General features: G+C 34.7%; 1 protein-coding gene across 3 annotated transcripts in view; it reads left to right on the top strand.

Moving 5' to 3' along the window:
* LOC138696857 (zwei Ig domain protein zig-8-like) overlaps positions 1-14,651 on the top strand; it is a 1,911,002-nt gene that overhangs the window by 212,857 nt on the left and 1,683,494 nt on the right. For all 3 annotated transcript variants that reach the window (XM_069822306.1, XM_069822304.1, XM_069822309.1), the window contains exon 2: positions 2,338-2,383. The gene's annotated coding sequence lies outside the window, so the exon portion shown is untranslated. The remainder of the gene's footprint in view (positions 1-2,337; positions 2,384-14,651) is intronic.

Consider the following 14,651-nt stretch of genomic DNA (forward strand, 5'->3'; position numbering starts at 1 on the left):
AATATTTGGTTGTAATGGCTTGTTTATAAAACAAAAAACAATCAACAATGTATACACGTCTCCATAACAACAGATGGCTACCATAATATTGTATGAGAAGATAATATTTTGCAAAATACCAGCAAATATTAAAGTGTCCGGTTTTTTTTGTCCCTGAGTGTATTTTGGCTACAGATTTATTAATAGTATAGATTATTACACCTTCATTGCCTCTACCATTTTAACTACATGGAAATGTGCTTGCTCTTTTGAATAGATCCGGTATTTGTATAATCAGATGCACGTTTTATGTGGTTTGCTGTATTCTAATACAGGGAGAGAAATGTGACCATGTGACTATGTACCATATTGACCAGGATTTCTATGAAAATTCAATTGCGGTCTCATGGAGGTATTTATATACTAATCTTTTAACATGGACTTCATTAGTGCATAATTGGTATTAATTGGAGATGAAATAAATAGTCTTTTCTGTACAAATCCTAGAAGTAATTCGTCTGGTTCTGGTGTATGACGTAATTGTATCTAAATCAATAGACCGTAGTGAGGTGTACCGATCTGTTCATTACACATGACATATAAATCTCTGCTTCACACATTGAGAGCATTAGTGTACATTATTAAGGCCTATATGAGAATTGAAATCCCAGCAAACCTATTATGTGTAATTTGGAGCTCAAGTGCAGTACTAGGTCCACACAGCATGGATTAGACGTATGGTCGCTACACAAGGGCATTAATTTAGTTCAATATTGCAAGGGGAGAGATGTGTTACTCTTTTGAGCATCACATTTCTGTAATATAAGCCGAGGCGAGTGGCTAATTGATGCTGGGATTCTGTACATGCATTATTAGCATTATCCTTTCAAGGAATTTCTGTAAAACCCGATAAATATAAAGAAATGAATACTGTCGCAGTAATACGACTTGCTAAATTTTACGTTAAATTTGTAGAAGTAACTGTAAATTATGAACACTGTCGCAGTAATACGACTTAATAAATTTGACGTTAAATTTGTAGAAGAAACTTTAAATTATGAACATTGTCGCAGTAATACGACTTACTAAATTTTACGTTAAATTTGTAGAAGTAACTGTAAATTATGAACACTGTCGCAGTAATACGACTTAATAAATTTGACGTTAAATTTGTAGAAGTAACTGTAAATTATGAACATTGTCGCAGTAATACGACTTAATAAATTTGACGTTAAATTTGTAGAAGAAACTTTAAATTATGAACATTGTCGCAGTAATACGACTTACTAAATTTTACGTTAAGTTTGTAGAAGAAACTTTAAATTGTGAATACTGTCGCAGTAATAAGACTTATTAAATTTTACGTTAAATTTGTAGAAGAAACTTTAAATTATGATCACTGTAGCAGTAATACGACTTACTAAATTTTACGTTAAGTTTGTAGAAGAAACTTTAAATTGTGAATACTGTCGCAGTAATACGACTTATTAAATTTTACGTTAAATTTGTAGAAGTAACTTTAAATTGTGAATACTGTCACAATAATACGATTTTCTAAATTTGACGTTAAGTTTGTAGAAGTAACTTTAAATTGTGAATACTGTCGCAGTAATACGATTTTCTAAATTTGACGTTAAATTTGTAGAAGTAACTTTAAATTGTGAATACTGTCGCAGTAATACGACTTTCTAAATTTGACGTCAAATTTGTAGAATTTACTATAAATTGTCAATACTGTCGCAGGAATATGATTTTTCTAAATGATATTGACTAAATCTAAGTGCATTAAAGAACATATGTTTCAGCCTACGCTAAACGAACCTAAAAATCCGAGGTCTAATAATATCTGCCTCTTTATATTATTGTTTACTATATTGTAATAAAGAATCGAAGAGTTCACTTTAGAAGATAGGTTGTTTTGTTGTAATACCAAATTCACAATATTTTTATATATCGTAACAGAAACGATAGAGACGACCTGTGATGTCGTAGAAGATCCATTTGCTCTTCATTCCAATAGGTGGATTTTTTTTTTTACAACTGTGGGACACCAAAATGAAAAACTGCAGTTTTATAAGCTTTAAGATGAGAGTTTCATGAATGAATTCGGACAGAATTCTGAGTAAGAAACGAATCTTAATTTGTTTGGAATAGAAATTATGAGATTTAATTAGTAGCCTGTAACTAATTTATGAGGTTGAGTGTAAAAATAGGAATTTTTAACTTTCTTTATGTGCATAAATTACAATTCAATTAGATGATATTTAATACTCTTTGTGTAGTGACGTATTTTCTATGTCTTATTGAAATATTTCAGTTTTCACATGTATAATATAGGTATTTTCTGGTTTATTTCAGTTACACAAGTTACGGTGCAAGTGCAACATTGAGACGAAAGGAAAAGGTGAGTTATCTCATTTAAATTTCAATTCAATGTTTCTGTAAATTAAGCTCACACTGATTGACTTCTTAGCCATAAAAGTTCTTTGTATTAGGAGATTATAAATGTTTGCGTATAGCATTTTATGAAATTCTGTGTAAAGGGGAATTGTCTAATTTTTTGTGAAAAGTATACTGGATTGTATTAGCCAAATTTTAAGAATTATCTCCAGTGAATGTTTTTCGGGGAGTATGCTGTTTCACTCTTATATCCTTTCGTAACTCTTCAATACCTTATACAGGGTGTTTCAAAAATGCGGGGCATAATTTCAGGTATGTATTTCCCTCATGTAGACAATCAAAATAGTTCATTACAACATGTGTCCGGAAATGCTTCAATTCCGATTTATGGCCTTCACAACATTGAAATTCACCAGAACGTTTTTCTTTCCGCAGGTCGTTGTCATTACAGAAGATGTTCAAAATGTCCACCTCCTGCTTGAATACAGACCTCACATCGATGTCTTATTGACCTGCGAACACTATCCCAAATTCCAGTAGTATTGCATATGTCCTCAGAACATGCCACAATTCGATTCCGAAGGGATTCCAAATCAGGCACCGGAGACGAATAAACCAATGATTTTAAATGGCCCCACAAGTAGAAATCGAGAGGGTTCAGATCAGGTGAGCGTGGAGGCCAAGCAATTGGGCCACCTCTACCTATCCTTCCTATCGATCAGGAAACCTTCGATCCAAGTACCGGCGAGCCGTACGACTGAAGTGTGCAGGAGCGCCATCATGCAAGAAGTGAATGTGTTGACGATTGAGCAGTGGAGTGTCTTCTAAAACATGAGATATGGTTCCGGTGAATTTCAATGTTGTGAAGGCCATAACTCGGAAATAAAGCATTTCCGGACACATGTTGTAATGAACTATTTTGATTGTCTACATGTGTGAAATACATACCTGAAATTATGGCCCGTATTTTTGAAACACCCTGTATATGCTATATTATTTCGCAAAAATTAAATATTACTATGATGATAATATGCTTTCTCATTACGCAAAATATAACTCAGGAACTAATTAAACTTTATTTTGTATCAGTAGCCATAAAATTAGTTGCAAGCAGTAACTATTTCTGTCCTTTTTGTTCGCAAATTCACAACGTGTTCACAATTCTAGCTGAAAAATCGACCCCTCTACCAGATTACGTTCCCACCTAATCCTCTTTACCGTTATTACGTCCAGGGATGAGGGTGCGAGAAGCGAGGGTGACTTCCCACGGACTGGACTGTAAAAAGAAGTCTTCTGTCTCCGAGCTAGCAGTGACTAAAATATCTGCTCATGTTTATAAATCAGTCGTTTAAAGCTAAAGATTCTTGGAGTGTTGCACCTTGTATAAGACATGACTAATTAACGTTTAATAGTCTGGAAACGAGAAAAAGGAAAATATATTTCTTTAGGTGACGGTTTTCCCGTTATATAAAGATATTATAAAGGAAATACAAACTGATGGCCTGCAGGACATCACTACTATGAATCAATATGATGTGTTTGATATTCTTTTTCTGCATACCGCCTGTGTTTATTATTTTTTTTGGTACGGAGGAGAGGTCCGAAGGTTAGCATTTAAGCCTCTAATGGGCTTATTGTGCCTTAGTTCTCCTATACTGAAAGTGATTTTTAAACTCCGAATAATTACGCTTTCGTAGATATCGTGATTCATCCGTTCGACGTCGTCTGTCGTTTCAACCTGCATTTTAAAGTTCCGGTGGAGTCCACTAGAGTGCATTTCTTTCCCCCGAAAGCGTAATACAGTGCGATCGAAAAGTCTCTCCGCAGCTTCATTAGTTCCAGTAATCCTGTAGAAAGTTGGCACTCTCCCATTAATTCCGGTTTGACAACCTCACACCCCCAGTTCATATCCTTAGCGGCCAGTGGTGCCACTTCAATTCTGTGCTTAGTGGATTCTCGGCTACACCGTGGCTACACATGCACTGCGGAGAGACTTCTCGATCGCACTGTGTATCTCTTCAGATGGATGTTATATGTATCCCAGTTGGAATACTACACGTCGTACTATTTTTCCTCACTCTCATTTCCTCAAGAGTATCTTATAAGCCCCAGAGATCGCAATCCTAAGTACTTTCTTTATTAACATTTAAAATCCGTACTTCGCCTAAGATTTATTCCATTGCAGAATGTTAACTGTTTGAAGTTACTGATGGAATAATTTGGATGTGGAGAGTTTTGGCCGAATAAAAGAGAGAAACTAATTAAATTGTGATTTAAAAATTATGCGAATCTACGTCCGTGTGAGTCAATTATGACACATAATTAGCTACAAGTAAAAAGACTTTTCAATACTAGTTGTTTAGTCAACTGTCCGAAATCAGGTCTGAACCTCACAGTGATACGAACATGGCACCACTCATAAGGCAATTAGGTCAGAAAATAATGGGGTAGGGTACCCATTTTCTTTATCCCTTCATTGAATACATCGCCGATTGGCTACATATTCCACTGATCAGACTTGGGATGCATACAAACAATATTGTTCTTCCTCTGATACATATCGTCAAGTGAGATGTACTGCCTGATAATAGATGTACGTATCAGCCAGAATCTCAGTCAGAGGTAGTTAATAGACTGGAATAAATAAATCTGATTTTGAGGCTAGTGTTTATTTATTTAGTTAATTATTTATTTAAATGTATATTTTAATTATTTATTTACTTATATTTATTTATTTATTCCTTTACTAATTTATTTACTTCGTGATTTATTTACGTTGAAGCCAGCATTTATTTATTTACTTATTTATTTATTTGGGAATTAAATAGGGAAATATGGGAAATGCGTGTTATTATTCGGTTGAGAAGCTTTTATCATCTAGTCTGCTGTCAGAAAATCTGAAAGTTAGAATTTATAAAACAGTTATATTACCGGTTGTTCTGTATGGTTGTGAAACTTGGACTCTCACTCTGAGAGAGGAACATAGGTTAAGGGTGTTTGAGAATAAGGTGCTTAGGAAAATATTTGGGGCTAAGCGGGATGAAGTTACAGGAGAATGGAGAAAGTTACTGCACGCATTGTATTCTTCACCTGACATAATTAGGAACATTAGGCTAAATCCAGACGTTTGAGATGGGCAGGGCATGTAGCACGTATGGGCGAATCCAGAAATGCATATAGAGTGTTAGTTGGGAGACCGGAAGGAAAAAGACCTTTGGGGAGGCCGAGACGTAGATGGGAGGATAATATTAAAATGGATTTGAGGGAGGTGGGATATGATGATAGAGACTGGATTAATCTTGCATAGGACAGGGACCGCTGGCGGGCTTATGTGAGGGCGGCAATGAACCTTCGGGTTCCTTAAAAGCCATTTGTAAGTGGGTAAGTATTTATTTATTTACATATATATTTCAATTATGTATTTACATATTTATTTATTTACTAATTTCGTTACTTATTTATTTACTAACTGATTTATTTGATTTGAAGCCAGTGTTTTTTATTCATTAATTTCATTATGTATTTACTTACATATATATTTTAAGTATTTATTTATTTACATATATTTTAATTATTTATTTATTTACATATATATTTTTATTATTTATTTACATATTTATTTACTTATTTAGTTATTTATTTACTAACTGATTTATTTTGTTTGAAGCCGGTGTTTTTTATTTATTAATTTAATTAATAATTAGTTACTGATATATTTCAATTATTTATTTAATTACGAATTTATTTATTTACTTATTTCGTTACTTATTTATTTACTTATTGATTTATTTATTTTTGTGAGTTTATTTGTTTGGTTATTTGTTTATAATTTCTAAGACGAAAACATACTATTATACAAAACATATTCTTCCGACCTAATGTGTACAGTCGAACATTAACGCAGAAGTGTTACTACTGTATCTAGAACAGTCATGATTATTGTCGCGTGTAATTCCAGTCCACACTGTTAACGGCAGTAGGTACCGTTAAATAAATCCAGAAGCGTATAGCAGAAAGAAAACAGAACAACATTGATGATAACGGCTCGCAGAGTTCCAGATGATAATGATAATGGTGATCACTGTGATTATGGCAACGCAATGCATACAAAGTAGCCGCATCTAGTTTTACTGTTGAAGTGGTTACGTCGCGAATCGGTTGTTTGCCGACACTGCAGCCGCTCATTTATAAAGTCACTCCACAGTGGGTGAATGATTGAATGACTAGTATCTCATTGAACGTCGCTTTGGTCTGCAGACATTATTCAGTGTCGAAATTCTGTGTTTACGGGAACACTATTAGCCACAGGGTCGTTTTGTCTACAGTATTCTCGCTAGAGGTTTTGATTTATCTAGAGAAAATCAAAACTAGAATGGGATTTAATTGACTGTTACACGATTAGAAGAAAGTATATAGGCCTAAAGATTGACTTACTTACTTACTGTCTTTTAAAGAACCCGGAGGTTCATTGCCGCCCTCACATAAGCCCGCCATTGGTCCCTATCCTGAGCAAGATTAATCCAGTCTCTATCATCATATCCCACCTCCCTCAAATCCATTTTAATATTATCTTCCCATCTACGTCTCGGCCTTCCCAAAGGTCTTTTCCCCTCTGGCCTCCCAACTAACACTCTATATGCATTTCTTGATCCGCCCATACGTGCTACAGGCCCTGCTCATCTCAAACGTCTGGATTTAATGTTCCTAATTATGTCAGGTAAGGACATAATGCGTGCAGCTCTGCGTTGTGTAACTTCGTCCATTCTCCTGTAACTTCATCCCTTTTAGCCCTAAATATTTTCCTAAGAACCTTATTCTCAAACACCCTCAATCTCTGTTCCTCTCTCAAAGTGAGAGTCCAAGTTTCTCAGCCATACAGAATAACCGGTAATATAACTGTTTTATAAATTCTAACTTTCAGATTTTTTGACAGTAGACTAGATGACAAAAGCTTCTCAACCGAATAATAACAGGCATTTCCCATATTTATTCTGCGTTTAATTTCCTCCCGAGTGTCATTTATATTTGTTACTGTTGCTCCAAGATATTTGAATTTTTCCACCTCTTCGAAGGATAAATCTCCAACTTTTATAGTTCCATTTCGTACAATATTCTGATCACGAGACATAATCATATACTTAGTCTTCTCGGGATTTACTTCCAAACCTATCTCTTTACTTGCTTCAAGTAGAATTTCCGCATTTTCCTAAAGATTACTTACTTACTTACAAATGGCTTTTAAGGAACCCGAAGGTTCATTGCCGCCCTCACATAAGCCCGCCAGCGGTCCCTATCCTGTGCAAGATTAATCCAGTCTCTATCATCATATCCCACCTCCCTCAAATCCATTTTAATATTATCCTCCCATCTACGTCTCGGCCTCCCTAAAGGTCTTTTTCCCTCCGGTCTCCCAACTAACACTCTATATGCATTTCTGGATTCGCCCATACGTGCTACATGCCCTGCCCATCTCAAACGTCTGGATTTAATGTTCCTAATTATGTCAGGTGAAGAATACAATGCGTGCAGTTCTGTGTTGTGTAACTTTCTCCATTCTCCTGTAACTTCATCCCGCTTAGCCCCAAATATTTTCCTAAGCACCTTATTCTCAAACACCCTGAACCTATGTTCCTCTCTCAGAGTGAGAGTCCAAGTTTCACAACCATACAGAACAACCGGTAATATAACTGTTTTATAAATTCTAACTTTCAGATTTTTGGACAGCAGACTGGATGATAAGAGCTTCTCAACCGAATAATAACACGCATTTCCCATATTTATTCTGCGTTTGATTTCCTCCCGAGTGTCATTTATATTTGTTACTGTTGCTCCAAGATATTTGAATTTTTCCACCTCTTCGAAGGATAAATCTCCAATTTTTATATTTCCATTTCGTACAATATTCTGGTCACGAGACATAATCATATACTTTGTCTTTTCGGGATTTACTTCCAAACCGATCGCTCTACTTGCTTCAAGTAAAATTTCCGTGTTTTCCCTAATCGTTTGTGTATTTTCTCCTAACATATTCACGTCATCCGCATAGACAAGAAGCTGATGTAACCCGTTCAATTCCAAACCCTGCCTGTTATCCTGAACTTTCCTAATAGCATATTCAAGCGCGAAGTTAAAAAGTAAAGGTGATAGTGCATCTCCCTGCTTTAGCCCGCAGTGAATTTTTTTTCCTAAAGATTAGAAGAAATAAAGTACTCTAATGCAATAAAATATTAATCGACTCTAAACTGTCTTGAAAATGTATATTGTACGATCTCATCATTACAAATATTCCGCTAGATGGCAGTAGTGTATAATGATGAGCTGTTCTCTTTTTACCAGTTGTGCCAACTATAGAATCTTCAATCAACTCTATGGACGATTACTACTCAAGAATTATTACGAATTTGTGCAATACCGCATATTCATTTTCGATTCCGCAAACGTAGAATCTATAATCAGATATGAAATGCAAAATGCAGTAGTGTTCCTTACACATAATCTCAAATACTATTTAAGCTTCACCCTTAACTACTGAACGTTTTATTCTGTTTGTCTTGCGATTTTTTTGGAATTTGTTTTCCTTTCAGTTAAAAGTTTTCGCATCAATAGTAATGAACTTATGCAGAGCAAACAACTGTTAATTATAACGATGATCGAATTCCTACACGAGAGCAGTAAATTTTCCAGTTCTACCTTCCATTGTCACCTGCAGGAAACAGTTGGATATAGCGTTGAAAGGCATAATTCGCATGATTCCATTACTTTGCCTACATTATTAGAATCACGATATCAGACTCCTATTGTACTGTATAGTACGGTTTAACTTTTATTTTTTCTCCGCTGTACAATAAAACGTAAAGAGAATATCTTAAAAATGTTTGATTATAATTTTATGACAAATTATTTTTTTTTAATTTGTTAAACAATCGATTTTATAATTTGGTGTGCTAATATTAAAATTTTTACCTTAATTACTAGCTTCGGCTTATTTCCGCCATTTTCCAATCCGATTTCTCGTGACATCTTGCACTTCCTTTCGGTTTCTTACTTCTGGGGGGGGGGAGGTGTTTATGTTTCTGGTAGTGTTGTGTCAAAAAGGGTGTTCGTTCTGAAATTTAGTTTTTTGTATGTCTGTATATTTCGTATTCTAATGTATTTATGTTTTCTGGCTTTTTAGTTCGTGTCTGTTTCTATATTGTCGTAGTCGTGGTTGGTGTAAGTAGGCCTACTCTGTGATTTGAATAATTTCAAGGGAAATTGTTCTGGGGCAGGGTGTCGATCCCGGGATCCATCGCTTAGCGCACGAATGCTCTACCGACTGAGCTACCCTAGGAACTATACACAACACCGTCACAATTCTTCCCCTTATCTCCACACAACTCAAATGGTCTGACAAGACGCCAGAAACCCAACTTTGAGTGCACACAATTCTGTGTGACTTAAATTGTGGCTTTCTGTTAACGTACCTGTAGCCAATTGGACAATCCCTTCTGATCCAATGCCCGGGATATGTGTCATTTAGTATGTCACGTACTTGACGAGAAAAGTGTGCAGTTGCTCCGTCTAGTTGCACCCAAATCTGACGACACACGATAAGTGGTACATTCTTTAACAGTTCTGGAAGAATGTCTCGTTTGAAAAACTTGTAGCTCATCCAATTCAAACGTAATGGCAGGAGTAACGGTCCAATCACGTGATCACCGATAATACCGCCCATACATTAACTCCAAACCTACGTTGCTGGTGGTGTTCGAATACAGCTTGACGAGTGTGCCACGCCCAGACATGGCTGTTACGACAATGTTCGATGTTGTGGTTGACGTTTGTTCGGATTTGGACGCTGTACAGGTTTTGGACTTCGTGTGCATTAACAGCGGCTCTGTGATACGTGAAATGCATATCTCGGAGTTCTGACAACGTGTACAGGTATTGTTCATTTCATATAGGCTGCACAGCAGTTAGCTTCAAAGTGAATAATGTCGTAGTGTACACTACCGATACAGTACTTCAATGAAAACAAACCACTTGTCTGAGAGCGCACGAATAACCAACAGATGTAAACAGAAAATGATACACAAGTACTGTACTATAACTTAAGATTGCTATTTATAGACATTTCGCTAGCCCGCGCTACGAGCGTGCTAAACTAGCCCCGACTATCGACTGGTTACTTGTACAGGATTCATATCATATCATACCGCGAACACTGGTTTATGAATACGAAAGCCGTTAGTTCGCTGATCATTCACCGGAAGCCCGCACTAAGAATGTCTATGAATACGGCCCTTCGGGGTTATGTACAGCTTACAGCAGTAAAATATTACTGTATCCCGTACAATAATGAAAATTAGTATGTAAAACACTATCCTTCTGGTATACGAAAAAAAATTAATTAAAAAACAATTTTTTTTTTTTCAAAATTCAGTTCACTTTGCAGTGATGAAACATTTCCCAAATAACTCAAAAACTATCCAATATTCTGTGATGAAAATTTGTGTGTGTATTTATGCATGTCATATCTGCAATATGATGCAAGATCACTTCTCTCCGATAGATTGTCTGATAAAAAATACATTCTTTTAAAAATGATCAAATATCAGTATTTTCTCCTAACACAAAATAAAAAAAAAATATTATTTATTAAGGAATATAGTTGAATGAGCATGATATTGTAAACATGAGTTTCATCAATAAAATAAAAGAGATACAACATGAAAAAGTTAATAAGTTTATGAGTTACGAAGGAAACGCTTCATCACTGCACAGTAAATTGCTACCATTTTGAAAAAAAATATATATATAAATATAATTATTTTTGAAATCGTAAAAATAATTTTTCATATAGCAGAAAGGACAGTGTTTTGCACATACCAAGTTTTATTATTGTACAAGATACAATAATGGAGGAAAACGCTTCATCACTGCACAGTAAACTGCTACCATTTTGAAAAAAAATGGACTTTTTTTAATCGTAAAAATATTTTTCATATAGCATAAGTACAGTGTTTTACACATACCAATTTTTATAATTGTACAATATACAGTAATGGAGGAAAACGCTTCATCACTGCACAGTAAACTGCTACCATTTTGAAAAAAGAAATAGAAATATTTTTTTAAATCGTAAAAATATTTTTTCATATAGCAGAAGGTCAGTGTTTTACACATAACAAATTTCATTATTGTTCAAGATACAGTAATGGAAGAAAAAAAATGTTGCATATTTCCAAACATTTTACTGCTGTAAGTTGTACCTAACCCCTTTACAGTATGACAACAGACAGAACTTCTTCATAATTTCGTAGTGTATCGAACTCAGTGCCTCATTACAAAGTAAGTTTACATCTACAGTTTAGTTCCTGATATTCCCAAGCGTGCACTGATTCAAGATTACTTCCTGGACCGTGATTTCCTATTCTAAAGTTGCTGTATTTGGACCCCTCTATAAGCTCCATAAGTTTGTGCACAACCTTTTGAATCAGCCTGTATAGAGAAAGCGTAATAGAATGTTTTGAGAGCGTCTCTCTCTACCACTCTTTAGCGTAAAGTACTCAATATTACACCCTTTATGTCTAAAAGAACGTGAAGTCCGTGACAGCTGTTTGCGCTTTCGTCTTCATTAAAAACGTAATTGTCAACTAAATGTAGTTCTCATAACGTTATAGGATGACAAGCAGTCATTCAGAATTACGCTGGAAAAACATGTCATCTCCCTTCATACAAGGGTAAAACTTTCAGCAAATAAGGAGTTAATTAGGTCATTCTGAACTGGCCAGAGTCGTGTTTAAATGGTAAACACGATTCCCCACTCTGCACTTAGCCAGTCGTGCCGCCCGTTATGAGTGTATGAGCTTACGAACCTGCGTTACACTCACTCATTGTCATAATTCCGTTCGTCACTACAGTTGGGCTAATTAATTTACTTCCAGACAAATTACGAGTGCCAGATGTCGACTTCAGATTTTATTAAGTTTAGAAGAAGAGTGATATATGGGCAAGTGTCATGCAAGACGGGTGTATATACATAAGATATCTCTATGTCAGGCCTGCAGAACCGTGGCTCCTGAGAGCACTGCTATACTCCCCTCTCTTACCCCACCCACCTTTTCTACCAGCACGGTCATGACCAGGCTTCGAGACTTCGGACCCGATAGAGCAGTTCAGTGGGAAATCCGCATAACGGCGTACTGAGTATAGTGGTAAAGCGTACAGTGGGTGGGGGTACTGTAGAATAAATGCCAACAAATACGCAAAGGAAAACGCTCTGGATTTGAAGGTTCTGACGAATCATTTGGTTTTCATACAAACTGTGTCTGAAACTATTACACGGTTAGAGAAGTCAGAGCAAGAGATGCCGGAACCCCTCAAATTAATTTAGAAAATGATGCAGAGAATTAATGATACACCAAGTATACCGGTTACTGAACGTCTAAAATAGACGTGGAAATCAATTTTATGTAAAAATAACGGATATGGAGCATTTTGTAACATAAACAGCAAATTAGTGGACATAGAGTCACCCGAGAATAAAGGACTGTCTCTTAGAGACTGCAATGATGTTTTTTCGTTTTGCTCCTATCACTTCATGCGACGTAGAGCGCAGCTTTCTACAGTACAAACTTCGGCAGATAACCGAAAAACATTTACGTTTGAGACACTAAGAGTGTATCTTGTAGTAGATACATTGCAATTCGGTACTGTAACTGCACTTCCTAAAGACGACCAATAGGATAAATGAGAAAATTAAAATTGCTGCATGCTTATTTCCACCATTAACACTGTGTATAATTAAACACAAATGCTTATAAAAGACAGGAGAATAAATGCTTTTCACATTTTTTTGACATTATCATTTTGTAATATGTATTTACTTTCAGAATGTACATATGTGTGTTTCCCCATACTACCGTACTCTATTCTAAATAGCAACGTTGTTACCTCAACACATCTCTATCTACCTGCAGCGAGTCAACAACCTATAGTGCATGCACAGTAAATTTATTGCATCGGGTCCAAAGTTTCTAAGCCTGGTCATAACGTTCTAGTTACGCTCGTCTGCATTAACATTCATTCGCGGCGGCAGGTATACAATACGCTATCAAGAATTTACAAATGAATAGATAATAAAATCCTTAGAAACATACCTTTAGAAAGTAAGAAAAAATGAATGAAAGGGAAATAAATAAATAAAAGAAGACATGTAAAATATACTTTAAATTGTATGTGTGCTAATAATTTAAGAAGGTCTACCTATGTGTATCGTCCTATCACTAGTAAAGGCGATTAAATCCATTTTTTTGTGTAAAATAAGTTAAGTACAGTCCCTGACATGTCTTTCCGTGCTCTGTATTCTACTAAAATGAAATAAGTCCGAAATGTTGCTTGCAGGCAACAAACCAATTACATTATTTGAAGAATTTATTATGATTTTTCGTGCATTAATAAAGTTTTAATTCCTGTTTTTACAAAACTTGTATTACTGGTCTTAACTGGTTTTATTAATAATAGGACGATAAATAAATTGTACGTTGATAAGTGATAGCTATATGACCAGATGTCAATGCTGTCATTCAAGATTGTAACGCACTCCAGCCAAATAAATAAATAAATAAATAAATAAATAAATAAATAAATAAATAAATAAATAAATAAATAAATAAATAAATAAATAAATAAATAAATAAATAAATAAATAAATAAATAAATAAGTAAATAAGTAAATAAGTAAATAAATAAATACGTAAGTAAGAAATTAAGTAAGTAAGTAAATAAATAAATACGTAAGTAAGAAAGTAAGAAATTAAGTAAATAAGTAAATAAATAAATAAATAAATAAATAAGGCAATAAATAAATAAATAAATAAATAAATAAATAAATAAATAAATAAATAAATAAATAAGTAAACAGAGAAACAAAAAAATAATATGCGTACTGCAGTTTAAAGAGAACTGAACATGGCAAAATCTAAACCCGTGAAGGAATATTACTCAAAGGAAATAGTAATATGATTATTTTGTTGTTGAAGACGAAAGAATTGCTTCTTTACTGTGTCCCATCCAATTTATTTCCACTCGTCATTTCAATATTAAACTACATTTCGACAATGTCCATATTAAGAATTATGGAATGCACAAACTTTCGGGTAAGTTCAATATTATGAATTATAAATTGATTTTTTATTTGTATACTGTAAAATTAAGGACGTCACTCGTTGTGTTCATTTTGAATTGAAATTAATAGTGACTTTCAAGGTTCATTACTTAAAAGCTATAAA

This window comes from Periplaneta americana, chromosome 3 (genome assembly GCF_040183065.1).
Source record: "Periplaneta americana isolate PAMFEO1 chromosome 3, P.americana_PAMFEO1_priV1, whole genome shotgun sequence".
Taxonomy (NCBI): Eukaryota; Metazoa; Arthropoda; class Insecta; order Blattodea; family Blattidae; genus Periplaneta; species Periplaneta americana.